Source organism: Vanellus vanellus (genome assembly GCF_965231255.1).
Source record: "Vanellus vanellus genome assembly, chromosome: 2".
Taxonomy (NCBI): domain Eukaryota; kingdom Metazoa; phylum Chordata; class Aves; order Charadriiformes; family Charadriidae; genus Vanellus; species Vanellus vanellus.
The window spans coordinates 132,102,025-132,108,988 of record NC_138906.1 but is presented as its reverse complement, the minus strand read 5'-3'; positions in this window follow the sequence as shown (position 1 = coordinate 132,108,988).

The following is a 6,964-nucleotide window of genomic DNA, read 5'->3' as shown; positions in this document are numbered from 1 at the left end:
GGGTGCTTTTCCCATGGGCTTGATCTGTTCAGCCACCTTTGAAAGAAACAAGTGTATATGCTTGTCCTTTTTACCGTGTAGGCCAGAACTGGTAATCTTAAAAGGAATCTAATAAAACCAAATTTGAATTACGGTTACAAAAAAAGTAATTTAAACTCTGAATGATTTAAGAGAAGTATCAGCAACCTTATTTATCCTGGCCTTTGTAAACAAATGAATGCCTTTCCAGGGCAGCGTTCTTCAAGTGAAGTCGGTGGGAAGCATCCCAGCACTCTCAGCATAGGCGAGGGCTATTGCCACAGGATTCCCTGGCCCGCAGAGAACAGAGCTCTTCCCAAGGCAAGTCTCTGGCTTCTCCCTGGATCTCGTACCCTTGTTGCGTAAGGGGAGAATCTAATCTGTACTGAGCCACTTGAGCCTATTTCTTACCGTTAGCTGGGCAATATGATAAGGATAAACCATAGGTATTTTTGGAATAGGATTGTGAACTCAGAGGTATGCACAATTAACCATTTAAAAATAAGATGGGATAAAACTGCACATGCACGCTGCAGACATTTACTCTAAAACACTTCTGCGTGATGCAATGCAAGTGGTGTTTTTTGGAAAAAGAATCACATTTTTCATTTTAGGGCCATAGAATTGCAACTGTCAATGACTGAAAAGTAAAACCAACAGCAAATGCAAAATAGAAAGTGAGTTTGTCATACCTAGTCTGTTATTTTCTTCCAAGTGAAAGGAAGAGAGAGACAGATACGCTGTCAACAACTTCACCTCATTCGTATAGCAGTCTGCAAAACTGGTTCAAAATTAAAGTAGCACTGCATGGCCGAAAGGCCTTTGAATAAATGAAGAATTTTCAAAAGTAACATTTTAACGTGTATCTGGTTGGAAGCTGCTGTGACAGATTTTACCCAAATGGGAATAAGATGATTGAGGCATTTAAAAATATTTTGAGCTTTAAATTCCCTATAGAGGACCAGGAGAGAGGGATGCAAGTGTTGTGTAGTTTGAAAGGGCAAGTGCACAGACTCCTCTGCTAACCAGGAAAGGAAAAAACAGCCAGACCTGGAAGCCAGGCTGAGAGGATCCCCCGACTCGCTACAGAAAGATACTGCAGAATTCTGAGAAAAAAAGAACAAGCCTGGTTGGCTCCTCTTAAAAAAGTTACATATAGATAATTGGACATTCACAAATTTGCCCTAAGCTTGTAAAACACACTTGAGTAAGTCTATACAATGATTAGCGAGGAGCACAATGCCCAGCACTGCAAGGTTCAAGTCCCACAGAGCTTGTGCCAGCAGCAGGGATTGCACCGAGCCAGCTTTAAAGCTCGGGCCAGGCTGAGCACGTGGAGGCTTAACAAGCTTTCATACACCAGTCATGTACTGGTAATCCACAGGCAGCATTAAAAATGTCAACAAAAGAGCAATATGTCCAAACCGGGCTGTGACAACAATAGCTTATTAAGATGCCGAACTTGAATTACATTTGTCCTTCAGTTATTCATTTTTCAAGCTAATTGATCAGTGAGGTCTTTATTCCCCTGATAAAGCACAATAATTTTTGGATGGGGCTTTTTCACTCCTGATTTTTTCCTTTAAAACATTTAAAGATTATTTTGACTATTGGCTTCTGATACAAACACAAGCATTTTTGGACAAACGAGCACGCTAATTAAAGCTTGTCCTGTGGTTCCTAGATTTGTGCAGTGGTAGCCCTCTTGCTGCAACTGCATACTATGTCTCACACCATACGGAGGAAAATCCACTGCTGGGGTAACCAGGCACAAACTACTTAGGATTTCTCCCATGGATAAGTCTAAAGAATGAGGCAACCTCAACTGTCACCTTACTTGTCTCTAGCGTGTCCTCACGCAGCCATCAAGCTCCTTTTGCCATGTGCAACACAAGTGCTCTGCAGGATGAAGGTCTTTGGAGGGTATCAGATGGCATTGCCTCCTCTGGCTTAAGTTCTCTGTGAAAATGAGATTAAATTTAAAACAAGGACCACCATTATTGGCACCTGGAAACCCCAGTGCTAAAAACTTAGAAAATAGGAATAGGAAGTAGGAGAAGCTGCACTAAAGGCATAGAAGCGGGATCAAATTTATGAGTCCCCTTTTGATCCAGATTTAAGTTACGGTGCCTGCATGAAGCACAGCGACAGAGGAGGTTTTGGGACAGAGTGGGACTACCAGTACAGAATCGCTGTGTCTGGGAAATGTAAGACTTTTGAGGTAGCTTTTGTGTGACAAGTACATTAAATGGCCATACACCGTACAGCTGAGTATGGAAGGGGAAACTGGGAGACTCCTTCTGATGCCAATTATCCTAGAAAGGGTTTTGGACAGACAAAATGGGTTATCTTGTCTCCCTGCTGGTTTGGTCTTTGGCCTCTCTACTGACACTGCCAGCAGGGGTGTCAAAGATCTTCTGCTTTAAGTACCTGACTTGTTTCTAGGAATCTGATTAACGTAGATCACCTCAGATAACAAGAGGAATTAATGCTGCAAATACATAGGAGAGGATTTTCAAGCTCATAAGCTACATAGAGGTCAGTCCTTTTCAAGTCACGCAGTCTCTGAGATCTTTGATTTTCGTGGAACTGATGATCTTTACTTGTCCTTTTCCTCCATCCTACTAGCCTTTACGCATAAACACTTTATTAAGTCAGTTCCGGTCGCAATGTGTTCAGTTGCTGTGTCCACTACATGGCATACACTGCACAGAGGTAAGTCTGGGTGAGAGAAAGCCAAAAGGGAACAGGAAAGAATTTTTTTGGGCTTTGCAATAGAAGTAGCACATTCTCCTTAACAACGACATAGTCTTAGATTCAACATCCTTTGGGTTTTTACAATGTTTTGTAAAATGCATATTTCTCATCTTAGATGTTCCCCTGAAGTCTGGCATTTCTATATCCTCTCAATTTGGCCAGCCAAAGAGAGGTAGACTCCTAGATCCTAGCTCTTCAACTTTTTAGACTCTCTAGCGTGTTATATATTCAGGCTCAACATCTCAGCTGTAAGCAACTCTATGCTTATGTCTGCACACACGGCAGGTTTTTTACCAGTGCCTTGTTTGCTATGTACCTGTAGATGTCCCCAGTGAAGGAGATGGGCTTTTGGACCTTTAGCACTCATCAGCCGACCCTGCGTTGCCTTTGTTCAGCAGGTTGGCATTTTCAGCTTGGCTCTGTTGGGTAGGTCCCTGAACTGTGCTTTACAGTTGGTGACATTATAATTTCTGACATGAAAAGTCACTAATGGTTAGTTTACTATCAAGATCTGCCCCCTAGCTCTATGCTCAGTTTTACCAACTGAGTAGTCCTAATTTTAGGACTTCCATTTAAAACACAAATACAGTAGGTATGGAGTACATCAGCTTGACTGCACCAGAACTAAACATGGGAAATGGCTACATGAAGGATGTGCTATTCTAGGATGTCCTAACTGCCAGAAATGCAAGTGGCACCACTGTGTCTGAACGGGACCTGTGTGCTCCAGAAGTGGGAGCAGAGACTGCAGCCTTCCAGGAGGGAACACTGAAGGGTCACCAGTCACAGCACAGCACTGACGTGGCTTCAACCCTTCCTGGCTGGGAGAGACGACTCTGGAGAAGGACTGATCCACTGAAGAAAGTGTTACAGAGGCTGTGAGGTTTTAGCGCTGCAAGGCAAATGCAATTCAAGCTCTGTTCATGTTAGTTCCCGTTTCTCGCTGCTCAGATAAGCACATAGTGACAGATTTCACAAGGCAGGGACCTGTCCATTGGAAAATAGATTACAACCACCAGCTCTCACACATAAACTAGTGAACAACCACCTAATGGCCACTAGAGAGACACCACAGGTCTACGCTGGTGACCTAGAGGTGAAAAGACTTTCTTTGTGCATCTGAATTCCCAAAGCTTTCAGTTCCCTGATTGGGGGGGGAAGTTCAGATCTAAATGACCATTAATCTTCCTTAAGGTGAAAAGGTCAGATGAGCAAGTTATTTAATGTTAACTGTTTTTTACGCCAACAAAAAAGCATCTTTATTTCCAATGCCATCTTAAAATATACAGCAACACTTAAACATCTAAAGTTTCACAGTGATTTTTCGAAAGTGATGTCAGCTTTTAGACAGATGATAAAGTCCACACACAGTGTCAGCCCCCCACAGCTGTGTCCATAGCCATACCAACAATGCCACACAATGGCGTCCTTAAATCCCATAAAGGCAAGCAACAATACCACAGAATGAAGCGATAACGTATTGGGGCTGCTGACAATCAGTCTTTAACATGTGTTTTCCATTTGACTGCAGGTGTAAATCAGCATTTCAATGTCAAGTTGCTAATTTAAGGCTGTATGGTCAAACATCCAAATAATGTACCCCAGGAAAAGCACAAGTGCTTTGTTAAAGTAGGTCAAAGTCACCACAAGTCAGGGAACACAAAAGAAAAGTTCCACATCAATAAACCAGCGTTTGTGCTATGACATATATATTTCATGATACAGTAGTATTAGATTAAATTAAACATTTACTGGAGCTCAGGCGACAGTGTGGGCACAACCAGCGTTCTGTTGCCGCTTGGTTGACTTTGATGGTGTACGTGCTGCCAGTGTACATGGCCACAGAAACAAGCTCCGTGGCTCTACAGTGTGACGTGAATTAACACGGCTCTCCAAAGGATACATGCCACATTTCCTTGGCTTTCTCTTAACTGTACCACCTCATGCATGTTCATTAACTTTTCCCCCTTTAATTCCCATGTTCAGAGAAATAGGGAAAATAGCTGCTGGCATTTGTTGTGCTTGAAGTCCTCTAAAAACCCAGTACATGCAAGTTTTCAAAAGAAACCAAAGACTGAAAGTATTTTTTTCATCCCCTCTCCTATTACTAGGAAAGTAGTTAACTTAAGACCCTGATTAACGTTCCATTGAGCTGTGTCAAATGGTTCTTCCTCTTATTGTTATTATTTGGCTGTACAACGTTTTCTACCAGCTCACTTGTGGCAGCTGTTTCAGTACAATGGGGGAAACAAGAAAATGAATGGCATTTTAGTGGGTTACTTAAGGAGAGCCTAGAACTCGCAAAATAGAAAACTGCATTCAGAAATGCTGCATCTAAGGGAACTGCAGCCTTCCTAATCAGAGCCCAGGTTTGGGTTGGTTTTTTTTTTTTGCCTCAGTTTCATGGACAAATTCACAGCAACAGTAGAAGCTTCTGCTTATTCTCATGAACAAGTACACACAAAAAATATGCACTAAACATTTTGTAACAAACTGAGCCTGCGTGATTTCTCACATGTACACTGTGGGTAAGTACAAAGGTAACAGCCTGCAGAAAAAAACATGTGCACAAAGGGAGTTGAGACCTCTGCAAATTCAGTCCCTGCCACACCATTGCTCAAAGAGGAACGAACCTCTTCTTCTGCAGGCGGCCTGATGACACGTCAAAGATGGGACCAGGTTTCAAGGCAGGGGTGAGTAGGTGCAGAAGACCCTCTTCTCATTGCCCAGGGCTGACACTGCAGCAGACAAGCAATCTGTCTACTATTTTGTGAGCTACAGCTCCTGGAGAGACCAGAAAAATGCTCACATCACTTTCTGTATTCACTAGCTGGTGTCTGAATTTAAATTAAGTTCTCTTTTATTTAGGAAGCACTCAGGATGGTCTGAGGAAAAATGGAGACCGTACCTTTAGGCCTCCTGCTGAATTGCATCAGGTTGCCCTTGTCCCTTCTCCACAGACACACTGAATGCAGTGACAGATTTATTAGGTCGGAGCTGTTGAACCCAAGGCATACTGCACATGTCCTGGAGCAATGTGATGCTTAAGCAGATTTACTTGGGGGTTATGGAAAGTGCCTAGACATAGCTTTGCTCTGTCTCTTAACCATCACTCTTTCTCATCCATTTTTCAGGTCTCAGGGGGATGGAAAGCCAACCACAAGACAGAAAATGACAGCCTTGGCACGTTGCCTTAAAGAGAGGACAGTGCAATGAGGAATGAGCATGCACACTAGCCTACCTGTGATTTCTTCCAAGTTTATTCACACAGGACAATGGTGAGAGTTTTTGCAGATTTAGGCATCTTGGTTACATATCTTCTGCTTCATTCTTTTTGCTTTAACTGCTGGAATATCAGCAGTGGAATGGGAAGAGGCCAGGGAAAAGAAGGGCCAGACAAACTATCTTACCAGCTGCCCCCACATCTACTGATGCCAAGCAGCAACCCTGCAAGCTCTGAATACCTTGGAAAGCAAGTGGGCTTTCCATTTTGTAGTCCAGGTAAAACTATACCTGCTGCTAAACTATTTTCACCAGCACTACACATGCACTTGTTCATACCCGCTCCCAAAGCTAACCTTATCACTGTAGATGGACTGAGTGAGTAACCAGATGGGCCAGGGTTCAGCTTGTGTTTGCCTGCGCAGAACTTGGGGAATACAGGACTAGGGGAGAGAAAGTAGCATGTCAACGTCCACAGCAAGAATCCCTAATATGGTAACTCCTACTCTACCAGGAGTCCCTAAAGCCTCTTCAAACCATTCTTCTGTCATGAATGAATAGCTGCCATTTATGCTTCCTTAAAACCTATTCAAAAACCATGGTCTAGACAAACCTTTATATAAAGTCTTTCTATAAAGACTGAGAAATCCTTTTATTACAGCTACAGTTGTTTAAGACAGAAAATAAGTCTCTGACTCCACAACGAAGAGGGAGGGACTCAATCAAGCTCTACCGCTAACAAGTATGACATGCTAGGACTGGTAGTGTTGTCATGAAATAGGTAATAATACTTACAACTGTGTACTGATTATGCAGAGTAAGAGGTGCAAAAAGTGTCTGAAATGTTCCCAGAAATACCATGCAGCAGTTCGGGTGCTTTTGTTTCTGGAATGCCTCCAATGTTGCTCTTGGTTGTCACCCACGATATGATGATTTCGCCTGCACAGCGCCAAGCTCACCGGGTGAA